Genomic DNA, 18,566 nt, shown 5'->3' with positions numbered 1-18,566 from the left:
CACAGGAGTATTAACTGCCAGAAGCATTCATCTGACTTAGGCGCTTCCTTTAACACTCAAGACTTTTCTGGAAACACGACTGCTACGGTTCTATTTTCTAATTCATGAGGAACACTTTTAATAGAAAGTGACTCCCAAATCCCCTCCCCCAAATGCCACTGAGAAAAAATGTCAAGTGATCAAAGAAAGAGACAAGAGGGGTGGAGCCTTGATTGTCCCTAAATCCTTCTAAACACATTCTGGGAAATCTCCACATGATAAATATTCAAAGGGAAAGACATCTGGGCACCCCCATCGCCACCATGTGAACTCAGCTGCATTCCTCAGAGGAAAGGTCAACAGGAAATGACCTCAGGAGCCCTCTGACCTCCATCATGTTGACATAAGGATTGCTGAAGCAAGATAACAGGGGAAAAAGAAATTCACAAAACATATGTACAACATATTATAAATTTGAAACCAAATACTGTAAGAAAAGTAAAAATTAAAGTGTGGGATATTGATAGTGGGAGATGTTGGGGGAGGGGTATATGGGAACTCTAACTTCTACTCCATTTTGCTGTGAACCTAAAACTGCTCTAAAAAATGAAGTCTATTTTTAAAAATATTAAGGAAAGAAAACTAAAAAAGGCACATGTGAAGGAGAAAGCAACGTGTGTGTGGCTGGAGTTGAGGTAGTTAACAAGTATCTGTGCATGTATTTTGACTACTCTTCTTCACTTTCCAGCATTTTACAGTGACCCTATTTATTTCTGCAATTATAAAAAGAAACAAGAAAAAAATTTTTTTAAAAAAAAGGTTATTGTAAAATTTTTTTTTTTTTTTTTTTTTGGTCTTTTTTTTTTTAAAGACAGTCTCAGTGAAACACAGCCAGTTTCCACGTGCACTACATTAGCCTATCCTTGTGATCTGTCTGGGACAGCTGGTCTACCAAGTCTCCCTGCAGCCACGCAGGGGAAGGGGCAGACAGCCACTGCCCGGTGCCAGGCTGGGGCCCAGGCCTACCATCATTCCCACGGCACACACCTGCCAGAAGACTCTGCACTCAGAGAAGTCTTCATTTCACAGCTCCTTAATTATGTGACTTCAGTTTAAAAACAGAACGCCTTCCCCACCCCCAAAGCACTATCACCAAGCTACGAAACACATGGTTTCCTGGCCACAGTGATTCTCACGGTCTTTCATCGGACCTGGGCTTGGTTTCTCAAAGCCAAAATGCTGTTAAGTAACTTCTGGTACCAACAACTGCGATTCAGAGACAGAGCCGTATCTTCAAAGGTGAAGCTAAGATACATGTTTAAGACCATGACTCATCTCCCAAAGTGCCTTGAAGGAAAACAAAGTAGTATGAATGTTACAATGCTGAAAACGATGATGAAATCGTCTGGTGGCTGATGAGATTTTCATCCTTCAGACGCCAGAACTGCTCACACCTTGGACGTGAAATGTGAGGGGGTGCCAAGACACTCAGTAATTAAAATCATTTTTTAATGAATATTTTTTAAAAATTACAAGTAATAAAACTATCCACAATGAACAACATAAAATTTTCAATAAAGACCTTGCAGGATGCATCTCCTCTCATCCTACCCTGGCAAAGCTGTACTTATTAGCCGTGTGCCCCTGAGCACACTGCCCAGTAGCTAAGCCTCGGCTTCCTCTTCTGCAAAATGAAGGGAACACCTTCCTCATTGAGTAAATGATCAAGTAAAAGCCCATGCAAAGTGCAAAGCAACGATGTCTGGCACAGTCCCAGTAGAAAACCGGCAGTCAGAGCAGCATCCCACCAAGTGCCATGACTGTACAGAAACCACAAAGTGTTTTCTACACATTATTTGCCATTCTTTCTAGTTCACACAGTAGACTTTTGAGCAACTTTTAAGAAATGGGTTTTGAGTGATTACTGGGACTTCCCTACCTTGAAGAGAGACTTTTCTTATTTTTCTCCTCAATCTTTAGAACTGATAAACCCTCTTGGCCCTGAATATGCTAGGAAGAGTGAGAGAGGAATGGCGGGCAAGGACAATGCCCACCTGTCTGGCTCCCCGAAATGAACAGGCAGGTGATGGCCCAAACAGCACGGCATGGCCAGAAGACAAAACCACCTCTACATTTTTCAGATTTTTTTTCCTAACAGTGAAGCATGGCCATTTTCTTAAATGAAAGGAATCAAGCCCCCAGGACGATGTCTTATCCCCTGCAGTCCTGGCTAAATTACCTAACAGCCTGGGAGAGGCAACTGCTCCCCATCCCTACTGCTCTGCCACAGGCTCTGAGCCTTACCACCAATCTTGGACCTCAAACTCACACTTTGGGATTTATTTACGTGACTCCGGAGCTACCGTTCTCAAATAGTACGTAGAGTCTGAGCTGATGATTATGAATTACTCTACCCCTGAAACCAAAGTATCCCACTGACCCAGACAACAGACCTCACAACCTTGAACTTCCAAACCACAAATAAAAAAACTCCTTGGGATAACCACCTCCTCAAGAAGACCACCTCTCACCCAAATGTCACGTGCATCTATATTCCTTGGTTCTGTCCCTTGGAACAAGAAGAAAATGATCTTTGAGTAGATGGTTTCAATAGTACAGCAGAGACATATTTGCAAAGCATGTTCTGTAGCCAAAGTATGTCTCTCATGACTATTTATATATGTGAGAGGCCTAGCTGGACCCACGGGGGTGGGGGAGCGGGTAATCAAAGGTTTTCCTTTTCATGCATTTCTGAAAAAAACAATTTAGTCTTCTCATTGTAAGTACTGTGGTTTGCTAATTACAAAAGCAATAAAAATTCATCATGGGAACTTTAAAAAATACAGAAAAGTTCAAAGGAGAAAATAAAAACCACTTGTATTAATCCTTTCCAAAGAAAACCATAAGTAACATCCTTTTCTCAAAGCACGTATGTATTGTAAATAGAATTTTAAACAAACATGCTCATCTTTTAAGTAACAAACTCAGAGTATAATCACAAAAGAAGTGGCAAGCGACCCCCAGACACAGGAGGGTCAGGGACAAGCATTGGCAGTAATTCAGAACTCATCCTGCAGAAGGCCAAGGAAGGCTACATCTTACAAAGAAATGTAAAGAATGATTTGTGACAAAGTTTACTGCAGAAGAGAGTTAATCTTCAACAACTGTTGAGCACCTACTATATTCCGGGCACTTTGCCAGGTACTGGGAATGCAGTCATGGAAAACACTTAAATAGAAGTTGCACCCACTAACTGGGGAAAGACTTCCTGAGCTTCTATCCCAGCACTGCCAATTATAAGCTGTGTGACCTCAGCCAGGCATTGAACCTCTCTGTGCCTCAGTTTCCTCCTATGAAAAATGAGGATAAGAATCAGGGCCATTGGGCTGTTTAAATGAGTTTGCACATGTAAAGCAGTTAGAACTCAGCCTAGGAATTAGAAGAAAATGTTTGTGCTCAAATAAACAAAATGGATGAGGAAGAGAGTAAACACACCAGGACAAACACAGAGTGTCCGGGCTAGCACCGGGGAGTAGACCTTAGGGAAGGCTCTGGAAGGAGGTGGGCAGGGACTGGGCGGACATCAGAGCCGAGAAGGACGTGGTGGGAAGCAGATGCCGGTGTAAAGATGGGAGGACGAGAGAGAAGGAGGCTCCCATGAGTTGTTTTAGGAACACTGGCTAGACCAGCACCGGCAGTGGGACATGGCGGGGGAAGGGTGACACACAGGAGGCTGGCAAAGAAAATGGGGCAGATACAACAGATTTCTATCTGCCGCCCTCATTATCAGTTACAGCAAACAGTTACATTATCCCCCATGGTGGTCACTCCAAAAATGAAACCTTTCTTAACTACCCCAAGTGAAAGAGTGCTGAACTAATTTGACAAGCGAGAATTTTCTAAAATCTCTATAAAGAGGCAGCGATTCTTCATATCTGCTCTGCAGACATGCTAAATTCATCAAAATGTCTCGCAGAGTCCTTCCAACATGGCATAGTCGAGCTCAAATTACATATTTCTTATTTGGGGATATTATTAAAAATAAAGATCTAAGAACAAGATTAGACAAGGAATTTGAGTTTTGCTAATTCACAATGATTGGATTTCCCCTTTTCGGGAAAGGGGGAAGGAAAGTAAAAACATATATAGGTTCTAAAAGCAAAAGAAGCTCTGATAAGACCTTTGTTAAAAAGAATGTGTTTATCTTTGTTCATATGTTCTGCACAGTTAAGATTCAAAGCTTCACAGTTTAATACAAACAACAGCTACCGTGTCATGAGCTTTTCATAAATTGCCAGAGTCCCTTTTTCACATGTCATCTTTAGTTCTCAAAAGAAATTTGAAGTCTCCAAAATTCCAAATCTTAAAAAATGCTGACCACAAAGACTTTTACAAGCAAATTATTTAGAATATCTGACTTGTATCTTAATAGGTATTATATCCATTTATAAAAACATGGGTGGAAACAAGGACTCGGAAATGAAAGGACTTGCTCTGGACCACACAACTTTTGAGTGGCAGAACCAGGGTTTGAACACAGCTAGCGCAGGGCCCTATGGTAACCCGCTTCCAAGATGGCACCCACTGATTCATGCCTCCTGGCATCCACACTTTTGTGTAATTGCCTCCTACTGAATCATGGCTGGCCTGTAAGACCAAGAATATTGTGAAAGTGACAGTGCATGACTTCTGAAGCTACCTCAAAAGTCCTGGCAGTTTCTACCTTGGTTTCCTCGTGTATCATTCACTCTGGGAGAACCCGGCCACCATGTTGTGAGGATTCCCAAGCACCCTCCCCAAAGAACTTACGGGGTTCCTTGGTAGCAGATCCTACAGCCCCCACTGACTTTTTTTTTTAAGAGCTGGGGTCTCACTATGTTGCCCAGGCTGGCTTTGAACTCTACTAGGCTCAAGCAATCCTCCTGCCTCAGCCTCCTCAGTAGTGGGACTTACAGGCACAAGCCACCACACCTGGCTTCCAGCTGACATCTTTATCACAAACACCTGAGCCAGAACCGCTCACTTAAGCCATTCCCAAAGTCCTAACCCCCAGAAACTGCAAAGACAATCAATATTTACTATTGTTTTAAGTTACTAAATTTGGGGGTCATTTGTCATGTAGCCATATATAACTAATGCACACCCTGAAGCCTGTGTTATTGTCTTCATAACTGTATTACTTGCAGTTGCTTCTGTAATTTTATTTTTGAATTATTATCACTGTCTATTCACATAGAGAATTAACAACACAGTTACTAAAATTAAACTTTATACCCTATTGGGTCTCTCAGATAAGCACTGACATCTTATTTACATTTATTTCCTGCTGGCATTGTTACATTCCTGGCCTCAGATTTTACACACACGATTGCTTTTTCTCATCTACCCCTTCAAATAACAGGCAGCTAACAAAGCTCCTTAAGCCTCTCCTAGATAGTCCAAGAAACTATGTCGTCACATCTTCAATTAAGCCCCTTTTAAAGGTGTTCTTCTCTGTACTTTTTGTTTTAAAAAATATACACATGATGAGATATCACTGTACACCTACTAAAATGGCTAAAATAAAAAGTATTGCCAATACCAAGTGCTGATGAGTATTCCACTTATAGGTATGTACCCATGGGAAAGCAAAACTGTGCCTACATCAAAACCTGCATGTGAAAGTCCACAGCAGCTCTATTCATAATTGCCCCAAACTGGAAACACCCAACTATCCATTCACTTACCGAAGGACAGACACACTGTGGTCCATCCACACCATGAAATAAATACTATTCCATAGTAGGTGTGGATAAACTATTGTCACTTGCAACAACACAGAATCATCACAAAGACACTGTGCTGAATCAAAGAACCCAGTCTCAAAAGGTTACATATGCTAAAATTCCATTTATACAACATACTGGAAAAGACCAAACTACAGCTAGTGACAGAGCAAACATCAGTGGTTAACAGGGCCCAGGGGTCGGGCTGAATACAAAGGGACAGCACAAAGGGAACTTATGGAGGTGATGGAAACATCCAGCATCCGGATTGTGGAGCTGGTTACACAAATCCACAAATATGTTAAAACTCACAGAACTGTACATCAAAACAAGAGTCAGGCTTACTCTATGTTAATTTTAAAAATAAAAATACAGGTACTTTTTAAAGAAGGAATTTCATTTCTCCCTTAAGGAGAAATATATCTGTTCGTTAAATCACCTTCAGAGCCCAGAGCCCTCTTGATTTTTAAATTGTTAAAAAAGCGCTGATCTTAAGGACTTTTACAAGCAAGTTATTTAGAATCCATGTATCTCAGGGTTCCATCCTCTGTCAAACAATTATCATTCATTATTATCCTCTACAGCTGAGGACAAATCTCCTGCTATATTTCCCTATAAATATTCCTTCCCTGGGAAAAAAAGATCTTTTAAAGAACAGGACTACAACTGCATAAGTTCTTAATAAATATTTGCCGGGTGAGTGAATGGTGGGGTTCATCCCCAAAGTTACAGGAGATTGGCTATATCTGTCACCCGAGTATCCAGAGGCATTTGTCTGCCAGCTTCTGGGACAAATCAGCACTGATCCCCCCCTGCCTTGGGCAGCTTGCCAGAGTTCTATAAGCACTAGGGTGACCATGCATCTAGACACCTCTCATCCTGGCACCGCTTGCAGTTAGTGCCTCTTTTTAGTACCAAAGATGTCTCAATTCAAACAAAAAATGGTCCCCCCAGGACAAGGATTTTTTTGCTAACTGTTTTATTCACTCATGTGAATGTAAAGAATAGTACCCACCTTATGAAAGGTGTTCAATATACTTTTCTTAAAAGTAAGATCAGTTTTATTTATTTATTTTTTTGGAGTAGGGGTCTGGCTGTGTTGCCCAGGCTGGAGTGCAGTGGTTGTTCACAGGTACGATCCTAGCTCACTGCAGCCTTGAACTCCTGCCCTCCAGCAGTCCTCCGGCCTCAGCCTGCTGAGTAGCTGGGACTACAGGTGCGCGCCAGTTTTATTTTAACATTTGAAGACTGAGAATTTAAGAAAGAGTTGAGATTTTCCAGCTGCCTATGATCCCATGATACACCTTTCATTAATCAAAGAAAAAAATCTTTTTTAAGTACCTGGAAGATATAATAGACATTTGAGACATGGCTCCTGACCTCCAAGGAACTAATTCTGGTGAAAAAGGCAAAATTCACACGTAAAGGAGTAACTACGCAGGATGCTGCAAGTATGAAATCAGCCGTGCCCGTCAGCATCAGTGCTGTATGTATTCCGCATTCCCTCCCAGCTCTTCGCAGTGCTTCTGTGTTACGGCAAAAGGTGCGCCAGTGGCATTTAGAAACAGGCGCTGCTTAAACCGGGGCTTTGGAAATTGGGCAAGACTCAGATGTGTCACAAATGGGATATCTTCCCTCCCAACACACTGCCATTACCGCCAAATGGCCGTGCGTGCCAGGGACTGGTTAGGGCTGAGAACAACTTCACTCGCCAAGGGCTTCTGACAGAGAAAGGGTCTCTTCCCAAGTTTAAAAAAAAAAAATCCAGCAGCACACACACCTCCCCGCCCAGCCCACCTGGTGGGCTCCCTGCCCTTCACACACAGGCACAGCTATGCCACTGAGTCACTAACTCTACCCCTTTTCCTCCCAATCCAGAAAGTGTCCACATACGAGTGAGAGGAGTGTTGTTACGGGGAATGCTATGATGGGTGACAAATTATTAATACTCACAAGGGGTCGCTAGGTTAGAGCCGCTGCTCTTGGAGCACGAATGTCCAGGGCCTCAGAGCACCCCCAAGAGGTGGTGAGGGAGAGGCTGTTCCTTTATATTTATGCCCCAGTCTCCCCTGGGCAGCATCCCCCTGTGTAGCTTGTTTTGTTTGTTGTTTTTCCTTATTTTTGCCTACTGGGCCTATCCAGCTGGAAAGGCTACTGTGTCTGGGCACAATCTCCCCCTTCCCCTTCCCCTTCCCCTTCCCCTTCCCCTCCACATTCTTTCACACACCAACTCACACACTCTCAAGAGCGGTCCCTCACCTGCGCTAACAGGAGTACTGCCAGCGCTGGGGGGACAGGGCGTTCAAATCCAACTAAGAGAGTCTTGATCACAGCAGGAGTGGCACGGAGCTCTTCTGCCCTGGGAACTGAAAATGCATGAAGAGATGGTTAACTGCAATGACCACTTGGGGACCGCGTGAATGTTAAGGCAGGGCCACAGATGCCACAATTCCTGCGATGTGCAGGAGAACCTCCCCACGCCCATGAGCTATCCTGCTTAAAGTGGCAGCAGGGATGGGATCAAGAAAAATGAAGCCAATGCCCAGCAAAAAGCGGAGACTAGACACTGGGAGAAACACACCACAGGGGCGCAAATCTTTGGATCCAGGTCTCTATTCCTGAGGCCAAATCCACTTTTGCCCTTTCTGAGGCCCCTATTGAGAGCAAAGAAATTCCCCTTCTTCTGCTTCATACGGCTCAAGCTGGGCTTCTGTCCCATGCCAACAAAAGAGACCCAAAGCCCCCTGCTCCATGGATTTACGTACAATTGGTCACTGCAGCGAAGGACAATGCTAAACACATTATGTAGAACCATACAATGGGATAGTCCATAACCATTAAAACTCTCATTTCAAAGACAATTCAATATGGAAAAACATTCAGACGTTATGCAAAAAAGTGGCTTCTAAATGTACCTGCATCATTCTGCCAATTTTTATTTTAAATGTATGTTTGTATGTGCAGGAAAAAGTTACCAGAAATATACCCAACATATTAAAAGTTGAATGGAAACAAACCAAATTTTAATTTTTACAATCTTTGAATGACAGAATAAGGAATTTTTACTTTGTTTTATACTTGAATTTTTTCCTAATTCTGTTATAACAAACATGCTACGAAGCACTAAAATAAACAGGCAAACATACTTCATTTTTTAAGTCTCAACTCAAATGCTACTTCTTCCAACTCCAGAATCCAATGTCTACCATCCTGAACATTTCCATCATTACTAGTATCTTTGGCAAGTGCTTATCACATTTCACCTTTTTTTTGTTTGTTTGTTTGTTTGTTTTTTTTTGGAGACTGGGTCTCACTCCATTGCCCAGGCTAGAGTGCAGTGACATTATCATAGCTCACAGCAACCTCAAACTCCTGAGCTCAAGCCATCCTCCTGCTTCGGCGTCTCGAGTAGCTGGGATCACAAGCACATGCCACCACATCCAGCTAACTTTTGTATTTTTTGTACAGAGAAGGTCTCTTGCTATGTTGCCCAGGCTGGTCTCCTGGCCCCAAGTGATCCTCCTGCCTTGGCCTCCCCAAGTGCTAGAATTACAGACATAAGCCACTTGAACTCAAGAGTTTGAGACCAGCCTGAGCAAGAGTGAGACCTTCCTCCCACCCCACCCTTGTCTCTACTAAAAATAAAAAACTTAGCCAGGTGTGATGGTACACACCTATAGTCCCAGCTGCTCAGCCTACTCAGGAGGCTGAGACAGGAGGATCACTTGAGCCAGGAGTTTGAGGTTGCAGTGAGCTAGGATGACACCACTGCACTACTAGCTGGGGCAACAGAGTGAGACTCTATCTAAAAAAAAAAAAAAAATTATGTTCAGTAAATATTTGTTGACTTGATAAACCTTTACATAAAGTAAAGTAAAAATAAAACAGCAGTTAAAATGCAGATTACCCTCCTCAGTTGTCCATAATGGCAGTAGGAGGGGGAAAGGCCTCAGATTTCTTTTTAAAGAACAATTATATAAAAATATTTTTGCTCTATATTCTGATTTTTTTCACCTGGAGGTTTCATGTTCAATTTATTTACTTGAATTAATATTGAGGTTATTAAATCATTTAACTTTTCTTCACAATTTCACTCATATACTTGTATCATTTCGGAAACTTCTGGTTTCCCCAAATCCTGTATTTTCAACAGCTCACTCCACTTGGACCTATCTTGGCCCCCACTAGGATCTGGTGTCAGAGAACTAAAGGCTCCAGGAGGATTATCAAGGAGATATTAAATCTCTAATTAATAATGTCCCCACCAATCTCCTAAGCAATATTAAATGTGCAGATAAATGCCATTCTAGGTTGACAGAAATGGCTGGCACTTCCATCATTTTTACTTAAAGAATGATGGAATACTCAAGTATGTTCTGTAATGCAAGCTGCCAAATGGTCCATTCCAAGCAGATGCCCTACAAGGCCCACTTAAGTGGAAGCAAAATCTATGTAGACTTAGTTGCATGATTCACACACATTATCAAACAGCTAAAGTCCTTATAAAGAATTCATCTTACAGTGATTTGACACCACGAAGCCACTTTCCACATAATTAACAGGTTGAAGCCAGTTTTCTTATAGATAATAATAATAATGGCAGATGAAAGATAAAGCCTTCCAATTAATGTACCAGTCATGATGCTTCAGATGGCAATAACAGAAAACCCCAACTCAAACAGAGTTAGAAAGTAAGTAAATTTATTATTTAGTATCCCAAACCAAATTAGTAATCAGTATACGAAGCTCCAGGTGCAGGAAGATCTATATGACTCAATTATCCACCTATGGACCCTGGTTCCATCTTTCAGCTCTGGCATCCTCTGGCCTTGTTCATCCCAAGGCTAGTTACAACAGGGCTGTTGTGATTCCAGCCATCCGATCTAGTCTTCAGGGCTCTTCAAGGGTGCAGAAACATTCCCCAGAATCCTCTTCAAAGACCTCCCAGGTGCTAGAGGCTTTGGGGAAGGATTTTGCTCAATGACAAATGGAACTTGAAGTCTGTGCTGCTACTGACCTGACGATAACAAATGTGTGAGAGTATGAAGCTTGGAGCTGCAACCCACCATTAGCCATAACAACTAATTAGGCTGCAGCAGTCTAATCAGCCACTAGGCAACAAGCCCAACTACCAAAAGCAACATGCTGAGGACGGCAGAGTGGAAGGAAAGAAAGCACCTGGGTCCCTGATGACACTGTGAGCTGATACATGAACTGGGAGTCCCCACTGCTTATTACTTGAAGCAATTCAACGTTTGATGACTTAGATTGATGTTAGACAGACATTCTGCCACTTGCAGATAAATGCACTCTTAAATGCTTCCTTGAGGTTTTAGGAAAAGGGCACTGAAAACTTGCCCATCACAAAGAAGGAAAATACGTAAGGGTAGGTCTGTCTGGCTTCAATGTTTATACTCCCAATTCTTATTACCTTCTATACCATCCTGGAACTTCCTTATTCTAAAATGTCAGAGAGTGTTCACTTCACAAATTTTCATTCAAGTCAACCTTGGAGTTGTATGTGTGCCACATTAACCTCTTTTTAGAATCTTGCTTTTTCCCCAGGGTCCCCATTCTTTATTGATTTCAAAAACATTTCTTTCCCATAATCTTGTATGCCAAAGAACAAACACAACTCAATTCAGGATTTTAGCAATCTATGAGCATAATCTTAAACATCTATTTGCCCATATTTTCAAAATAAGCAGGTAAATTCATTTAAGTCCTTTCTACTCAGTTTTAATTAGAAAAGAACAAAACTTCTCCATTGCCCTCAAGTAAATGGGGTAGGAACTCTTGAACAGAGCAATACTAGCCTGTGCCTTACACATGAGGAATGCACTATTTTCCCATCATTGCACAAATTCTCTGACCTTTAATAAGTTCAATAATCAGACTGTGTAAAATGTCTTCTTAATAACTTTTGTTTTTCAAAAGATACCACTAAAAATGAAAAGGTAAAGAACAGATTGAGCGAAAATATTCACATATATCTAACAAAGGACTTGTATGCAGAATAAAAAGAACTTCTGCAATGATTAGATGACATTAAAATGTGCAGTTTATGGCATGCCAACTATACTAATAAAGCTATATAAAACAAACATTAAAAAGTAACAATTTAATAGACATTCACAAAAGATATACAAATGGTCGATAAGCACATGAAAAGATATCAGTCGTTAGAGAAATATACAATAAAATCACAATGAGATACTACTACACAGGCATTAGAATGGCTAAAATGAAAGAGTGATAATTTCAAGTGTTGGCGAGGGTTAGGGTAACTGGAAGTCTCATACATGGCTGGGGGAATGTAAAATGGTGCTTTCTTATAAAGTTAACCATACACTTATTACAGGACCCAGCAAGAAGAATGAAAACATACCTCCACACAAAGACTTGTTCATAGATGTTCTATAGCAGTTTTGTTCATGTTTGCCAAAACAGAAAACTTGAATGGCCAAAGGTGAATGGATAAGTAAATCATAGAATATCCAGACACTGAAACATTACTGAACAACAGAAAGAAACAAACTGATAAGAGGATGGGAGAGAGAGTATTGAGGAAGGGAGGAAGGAAGAGGGGCAGAAGGGAGAGGAGAGAAAGGGAGAAAAGAAATACCTACACACATTATAGTCAAACTTCAGAACACCAAAGAATTTTTTTTTTTTTTTTTTTTTGAGACAGAGTCCCACTCTGTTGCCCGGGCTAGAGTGCCGTGGCGTCAGCCTAGCTCACAGCAACCTCAAACTCCTGGGCTTAAACGATCCTTCTGCCTCAGCCTCCCGAGTAGCTGGGACTACAGGCATGCGCCACCATGCCCGGCTAATTTTTTCTATATATTTTTAGTTGTCCAGCTAACGTCTTTCTATTTTTAGTAGAGACAGGGTCTCACTCTCGCTCAGGCCGGTCTTGAACTCCTGAGCTCAAACGATCCGCCAACCTTGGCCTCCCAGAGTGCTAGGACTACAGGCGTGAGCCTCCACACCCAGCCTGGAACACCAAAGAATCTTAAAAGCAGCCAGAGAGAAAAGACAGATTTTTTTACAAATAACAATTAGACAGCAACAGCAAAGGGACTAGAAGACAAATGATTAATACAGGAACAATACAGAATGGCATACCCAGATAAACCTATCATTCAAGAATAAAGATATTTAAGGTGTAAAAAACTGAGGTTACCAACAGATACTCATTAACGGAACTTCTAAAAGATTTATCTCAGGAAGAAGGAAAGGTTCAATGTAGAAAAAGAAATAGTGAGCACATTAAATCTACAGAGAGAAGAACTCTATAAAACAATGACTGTCAAATTGAGGGAAGGTTAAGAAATGAGGATATATAAAAGAACAGACACAAAAACACTAATGGTAGAACCTGGTGCCAGGTGGTGGGATTTCAGGCTTGTTTTACTTTCTTTTCCATGCTTTTATTATCTGATTTTTTTTTTAATCAGCCTGTCTTTTTACATTACCCAACTTTAAGAGTTAAGTTTAAATTACTAAATTAGAATGAAATACAAACAAAATTAAGTATCAAATTTTCAGATTCCCAGAACTGCAACCTATCAGTGCTAATAATATCAAGTTTCCCTTAAAAACTCCACAGACTAATTTAAAAGGATAGTGAGAGCTGGCTTTGCTTATTCACTCAACAAGGATTTACGAAGGGTTCACCATGTTCCAGGCACTGTACTACATCCTGAAAGAACAAACGCTGGAAGTCATCATAATATTGGATGTATAAGTCTTCTCTTATAATTGATAATGGGATGCCTTTATGGAAAGTATTTTGCCAAAAGTCTGCATGTAAGTGAAGTTACTCCTGTGGTAAGGAATATTATCATAATAGAGAGGAAAAGGAAATCTAGTTTGGCCTGAGACACTTTTTTAAAATATGACAGTTTTACATATGATATTAATTCAGTGTAAATGATGAATTCCCACATTAATTGCGAATCTTGCAGTTTGTCTATAATTTCCATCCCACATTAAAATAAGAAAACTGCAATTCTGAGTTAAAAGTTTACAGGTGGCACTGAGCATGCACTCAGTTTTAGTCACACTGGATCAATATCAAAGCTTAGAGCACCATATTTTAATAAGGTTTCAATTGTTCACTTTTGCCCAAATATCCACTTGGCAAAATGTTTTTAACTAACTCAAACCAGGGCAAGGGCACCCTACAAAAGGTCAGTTTTTCCAATCTTAAATATTTTGGGGGGGGGCTCCTGATTGGCCTGAAGGGACTGGACAAATCAGTATTTCAGGTGATCTGTATGGAAACTGTTTAGCTCTGATTTTCCCGGCCACGTGGATGTGGTTAACAAGGCACCACGCAGAAAGCAGGCAAAAGGACTATGATCAAGAACTGCCACAGCATAAACTCTGACCACTAAAAGGCGTCCATCCACCCCATCCCATTCAATACTAAGGCTTGGAGAGCCCTCCTTTCAATGAAAAGCACCAAACAATAGGAGAGCCACAAGAAGCTAAAAACTCCACTCCCACCCCTCCCAGGCATATGTAACCAATACAGGGAATACCAGTCCCCCTAAGGCGGAAAGACTCAAGCAACTGCATTTCAGGATTATATATATGGGCAACTCTTCTCTTCTCTGTACCATCTTCAATTGGAGAGGAAAATGTATTTCTCAAAAATACTAAGCAGTTCTCCGCAATAAGCAAAGCTAGTTACAAAGGGTTTGTTTAAAATGCCCAGTTCACCGTACTATCAAAACATTAAGCAAGTACAGTACCTACAAATTCACATTTCCCTTATCCTCTGGGAAAATCACAATGCCATTTCTCCTGAGCTATTCAGCATGCAAAAAATAGGATCTTGTCTTTTCTCTGGTGTTCTCTAACCCCGTCCAGGGTGGAAAAAGTTCTTTTTTGATGTTTATCACAAGCATTCTCATAAACATATATCATTTTCCAAATGAGTTAAACTCTTATGTGGTTAATGAGTATGAGCTCCACTTTTTAAAAAACTAACCCTTTCAATACTATTAAATATATTTAATTCCTATCTTTCAAAAATCATTTCCTTGAACAGTTTTTGAAAAGCAAAACAAAACCCTTCATCCAGGTTCCTTCCAGTCTCAAGATAATTTTGGGATAACTTCAATAACCCAGTAAGAAAGTTGTCTAGGATAATTATTTTTAAATCTTTGGTAAGTTTGGCTACAGAGTAACATTAATATCTATTATGACCCAAGGAATAAATCCACCCCTATATCAACTCCAGGAAGAGAATAACAATGTGAAAAAGAGCGGACTTCAAAAGGATTCCCACAATGACAGAACTCTTTCTAAATGAAGCACCACTCACAGAGGGGCACACCATACAACCTATACCCCCAGGTGGGCCAGTTTCTTGGGCACATAAAACAAGCAAGAGATTCTGGGAGGCACTGGGCTAGGAAGGCATCTACTCACTATCTCCAACAATTTCCTCAGTAAACCAGCCACTGCCCAATAATGCTTCTATTTATTTTACCCAGAAGCAGATCTATTAGCCAGACATTCTAAAAACACAAATGTTTCGTTGTGCTTGGAGTAACTCCAATATTGATGCCTTGCTGCAGAACGATGCTGCAGGAATATAAAGTGAGCCATGTGGTAGCTGTACCCACATATGAAGCTCATTGTCAGAAACTGTCATATCCTGGAGACCAACCCGTCAGAGGGGCTGAGGGTAAACCCCCAGCAACAGCGCTGCGGAATGAAGGAAGAAAGCCAAAGATGAGGAGACTTCACCAGGGCCCTGCCTCATCCCAACCACCACGACAATTTTTAAGGCAACTCTCCCTAAAGCTTTCAGGACCGAAAAGATCTATCTTTCTTCTCCCCTAGTTCAGGCTGAATAAGAAAAAGCAAGACAATGCTGGAGGATGTTCTCAAAGGGTCTGGCAAGTCACCACGTGCAAGGCACATTAACTAAACACAACCCAACGCTAGGCCAGGGTTTGGCTCAGAAGATGCCGCCCGCTGGATGCAGCAGTGGGGGCCCTGGGGGGGACTCATTGCCAGAGCCAGGGCCGAGCCTGTCAAACCTGGGAAACTGACAAGAAAACAGCCTTAACAACAACAATAAAATGAAACTGCCAGAGGCCGCCGGTACTCCCCAGAGTGGGGGAGAGAGGCAGGCAGAGACTGCTAAACTGTTCCAGATGAGACGCAATCTCTCCCACACCTCAACCGGCTGCTCCGACACGAGGGTCCTCGGTTCTTTGTGAGCCTCAGCCCCCTCCTTTCTGGGGGACCCGACTCAATCCCCCACAGCCGCTGGTCTCCGACTGACACGGACGAAATCCAGACTCGTTACAGAGAACTCATGTTTCTCTCTCCCACCCACACACACACACACACGCACACTCTCTCTCTCAGGGGTCCAAGCCAGATCACATAGCTAAAGTTTCCGGAACTTAAATTGTAAAACCACAATCAGTAGTAGTTTTGAAATGCTAACCACAAAAAAAGCCTTTGCTTTTAGAAGAAAAAGAAAAGAAAAAAACCACCCAAACTTTGCCCTCCATTAAAGCAAGCAGCAAAGAAAGACTAAATCTAACTTGGGCAGAGGGTGTGTTCCTCTTTGTCACCCACTGGGAACCTCGCGCGGCGCGTGGGCGAGCTGCAGGCACTCGGCGGCGCCGTGGCATCCGCACCAGCGGCCACCTCCCCGGCCAGCAACGGGCCTCAAGGGCCGAGATTTCGGCCAGAGGTCCGGAAGCGGCGTCCGGCGATGTCACCCGGCAGGGTGGGACGGGAGGAAGAGGGGGAAGGGCGCAAGGGGTGGGGGAGGCGAGAGGGGACGGGCGCCGAGCCCCGCAGCCCGAGGTCCGTGGAGGTGAGGGGAGAAGGGTGCAAAGGGCGGCGCGGAGCCCAGCGGCTCCCAAGCTCCTGCCATTGTTGCCCGGACTGCCCGGGCCGGGCCGTCTCCTCCCGGCAGGACCCCGCGCTCCATGCACCCACCTCCGCACGCGCCCCGGGCGGTGCGCTCCGGGAGCCCGGACTCGCACAAGTTGCAGTCAGCGGCCGGGACTACGCCGGCCCCCGCCCTCCCGCCACGGTCATTGTTCGCCGCACGCCTCCTACCTCCACGGCGCCAGCAGCTCCCACTCCTGGGCTCCGGGCTCCGGGCTCCACAGCTCCCGAGCCCCCGGGTGCCGAGGGCGCGGCGGCTCCGGCTGCGCCTGCGGCTGCAGCGCTGGCTATTAATACCCGCGGGCGGCGGCGGCGCGGGCGCGCGAGCGAGGCTGGCGGTGGCCGGCCGAGGTCCGAGCCATCAAAGGTGGCGCGGGGCGGAGGGGAGGGCGGAGCAGGCGGGGTGGGTGGGGAGCGGGCTCCGGGTCGCCATGGCCGCCTCGACGCCGGGACGAGCGCCACTCGCACGGGGAGGAGCGGCGCAAAGCGGGCGGCGGCCGCGTCTCCGCCCCGCGCCCAAGCCGAGTGTCCGCAGCCGCTGCGCCCGCGCCGGACCCGCCGCCTCCGAGACCGGCAAGCGGGAAGTGCAGGCGGCCGCCGCCCCTCCCCGGGCCTGGGCCGGCCCCTCGGCTAGGGGAGGCTGGGCGCCGCGCCTCCGGAGCCGCGGGGACAGCCGGAGAGCCACAGCCCCCTCCAGCGTCCGCGCCCGCGACCTGCGCGCCGGCGCGCCCCGCCCCGCTCGGCCCCGGAGGCAGGTGTGCGGAGGGGCGGCCTCCCTGGCCAGGCACACCGCCTGGGATCTGTGCCTTACTTGGGCGTGCCGGCCGAGCTGGGCTCCGCGCTGCGCCACCGAACCGAGCGCGGGAAGCGCCACCAGGGACACGCAAATCCTGCCGCTGTGCTGAAAAGCGAAACGAGGAGGGCGGGAGATGGGTGCACAGACGAAACCAGGAGGAGCTGGCGGGTGATGAGTGGCTCGGACTCTGCAGGTCGCTTTTTGAGGCCCTGCATGGGGCAACTTCACCTACGACGTCGCTCGGCGAGCGGCGCTGTGCAGGGACACTAGAAGCCCTCCCCCCCCTCCCCTCCCCCAGAGCCACAAGCCCGGGCTTCCGGCACCACCCGGGCTGCGCGGGAATTAATCTCGGAGGAGCTATTCCCACCCCGCTCCCGCCCACGTCACGGCCCAGCGTCCTCCACCTGAGCGAATGCCACGCCAATCCCCACCCCCGCCCGCCCTCCGGGGACAGGAACAGTGCCCCGCGAGGAAAGGCGGGGAACAGGTTAGGAGTGGTTTGCAGATGCTTGACCGCCTTGGGGTTTCTGGAACTTGATGGAGCGAGGAGCAAGATTCAGAGCCAAGGAGGCAGGGACCTAAGGGGACAGTCACTGTCCCTACCCACCACCTGCCGCCTTTCCTTCTCCATCCCCCTTCCTAGCCTCTCCTCTCTCCCTCTCGGCCAAAAGGCCTTGTGTAGCAGCAAGTAACGCTCTGCAAGATCCCGAGGCTATAGGGTACCTACCTGCTCCTGAAGGCCGCTGGCTCAGAACTCTGGTCATCTTGCGCCTTACGCCTTACTAGAGTTCGCTGACCTCAAGCCGGGAGGGCAGATTTCACCTGAGAGGCTACAACTGAACTCACAGTTGAATAGGAGCTGGGCAGAGGTAGGGCATAGGGGCCCGTGTGGAGGGGTGGGTTGGAAGGAAGGGGCAGTAGTGGGTAGCTAGTGTGAGTATTTTCTGGATAGGAGCAAAGAGGTGCCTTTTTTTTTCTTTCTTCTTTTTTTTTTTTTTTTTTTTTTTTTTTTTTTGTTTAGAGGAAAAGGGGGTGGGATCTCGCTATGTTGCCCAGGCTGGTCTAGAGAACTCCTGTCGGCAAGCAGTTCTCCC

General features: G+C 44.9%; 1 protein-coding gene across 2 annotated transcripts in view; it reads right to left on the bottom strand.

The window, feature by feature from the left end:
- Positions 1-17,016, bottom strand: part of FARP1 (FERM, ARH/RhoGEF and pleckstrin domain protein 1) — a 262,046-nt gene extending 245,030 nt beyond the window's left edge. For both annotated transcript variants that reach the window (XM_069467589.1, XM_069467590.1), the window contains exon 1: positions 16,848-17,016. The gene's annotated coding sequence lies outside the window, so the exon portion shown is untranslated. The remainder of the gene's footprint in view (positions 1-16,847) is intronic.
- Positions 17,017-18,566: the final 1,550 nt, after the last annotated feature.

This window comes from Eulemur rufifrons, chromosome 4 (assembly GCF_041146395.1).
Source record: "Eulemur rufifrons isolate Redbay chromosome 4, OSU_ERuf_1, whole genome shotgun sequence".
Taxonomy (NCBI): Eukaryota; Metazoa; Chordata; class Mammalia; order Primates; family Lemuridae; genus Eulemur; species Eulemur rufifrons.
The sequence above is the reverse complement of the archived record's forward strand: the minus strand, read 5'-3'. Positions and strand labels throughout refer to the sequence as shown.